Raw genomic sequence first — 2,157 nt, 5'->3', positions numbered from 1 at the left:
TCTGTGCAGGCAGCAGAATGAGGTCATAGATTCTTGAGGTGACCAGGTGCATTGTACCATTTCAGAATTCAGAGGGTATGCCATTTTTATTTTATTTCTTCCACAAGTAAAAAATAAAACAGGAGAAAGAAAATCTAGCACATCGAAGCTAGGGAATCTAGCCTACCCTATTTGCAAGGTAGTTTTGTTTTTTTACACAAGGAATATTTGAAAATGCCCTTCCCAAAAGTCTACTGCGGTACTGACATTTTTTTCCCCCCTTCAAGCTTCAACCATTTCATTTCCACCTCATTTGGTTGCATGTATAGACCAGGCCTAAGAGGAGGCTCAGATTATAAAGGGAGCTCTTTGAAATATGGGTCCATGTGCACACAGCAAACCAAGGAGGAAGTATGAGGAGGTTGAATGGTAGGAGCACCAGTTTTGAATACTCTCTGTTAAAAACAATGGTATCCAAGTAGAAAATGCATATCAAGGAAAATAGGTCTAGTCCAGCTAATTCCCTGTTGTGCTAGTTACTATTAGTAGGAGCTTTTTTATATAAGGAAGCAATGAGAAATGTCACACATCCCCAAAGAGACGCAATCCATAATATCACTTCAGATGTCAATGAATTCATTCCCACTTCATTCTGCTGCATGTGTTGACCAGACTCCACACTGCATCCTTGATGTTGGCTAGTCAGACCAGTACTGACAGGGACCCAGTGGGGAACAGGGAGTCAGTGTCCTCCATCCTGTTTCTGAAAATAAGAGAGGGAGAAATACAAGTATATTGTAATGCTTCTCTTCTCAAAAAAGGCTCCAGGCTCATATGGCTCATTGCCTTATTCAGGCATCTGCTCTACCATCTCTCTGCAGACAAATGGTGATCAAAGGACAGCGCTTCCACATGCATTCCTTATAAAGCCCTTCACACGAGGCTCTCCACAGGGAGTGAATACCTGAAAAGGACTTATATTGTTTCTTGATACTAAATACAACATCTGGGTGTGTGGGTATTTTCCTTAACTTTTTCTTGGGGCACAGAGGCAGTACTCAGTTTGTGGAAACTATAAAGGGGGCAGACCTAGCCTTCAAAATTAAGACTAGGCCTGACCCTGGCTTCTCCTATACAAATAATCTCCATGATGTACAGGATGGGGACATGGTAGGAAGTGTGACTAGGAAAGGAACTGAAGAACTCCATCCTTTTTCAGCTCACCAAACACATTCTGTATATGGCCTTGTGTTCCAGAAGAAATAATGTACTCACTGTTTATTTGCAATCAAATGAGCATGTTTCTTTGCTGGATGGCAGAACACAACTCAGTTAGCAACTAAAAGGAGGAAGAAAGAAAAGTCTAAGGGTGAAAATCTAGCCCATAACAGAGGTTCTAATGTTTAACTGTTTAGTAACCATGTTGGTTCTTCAGTTAGTATTAAATGTTAAGAATTGAAAGGATTTTACCAGCATTGTGCTTTAACTACCATTAACAACTCCAAGTGGGGGGAAAAGAAATGAGTGATGCCTCCCATCTTTCCCACGCACACACCCTGCTTACAGAGTTAACAAAACCTTGTGGCGATTAAGGTGCTTGCCGTTTCTCACACAACTTGAAGGTGGTCTCAAGAAAGAGCAAGCAAGCATCAGTTCCAGCCCATGGTAAGTTGTTCGTATAAAGCCTGACATTCTAGCCAGCATGGATGGGGTCAGAGTCTTGGCTTTGGGGTTGTAAAAGCTGCAATGTCAACAGAATGCTCAAAATCTGATTACAGTTAGTTGTATTTGGCTTTCCTCCAATGAGTTCTTCCCTTCCCTGACTTCTGCCCATGGCTCTCACTTTCTCTATGGGTCTCTGAGGATACAACTACAGGTGCTGACTCAACTTTGCATCTTTAAAGACTGGCTCCTTTATCTCCTGTGCAAATTGTGACCAGGTTGGTACAATGTAAAGCAGACAAGACTGGGCTGGAACAAGGGGCTGAATCCTCCATCCATCTATCCATCCCCACCAGCCTTCCCCCACAAGTGCCCTCTGCCCGCTCTGCTGTTTCCCCCCCCCCCCAGGCCATATTTCTGATTTGTGTGACTCCACTGCAGAGATCTGACGTGTCAACTGCACTCTAGACTCTTGATTCTTGGGGAGAATCAAGTTAAAATTTCTAACGTTTTTCT

Source organism: Tiliqua scincoides, chromosome 1 (assembly GCF_035046505.1).
Source record: "Tiliqua scincoides isolate rTilSci1 chromosome 1, rTilSci1.hap2, whole genome shotgun sequence".
NCBI lineage: Eukaryota > Metazoa > Chordata > Lepidosauria > Squamata > Scincidae > Tiliqua > Tiliqua scincoides.
The sequence above is the reverse complement of the archived record's forward strand: the minus strand, read 5'-3'. Positions refer to the sequence as shown.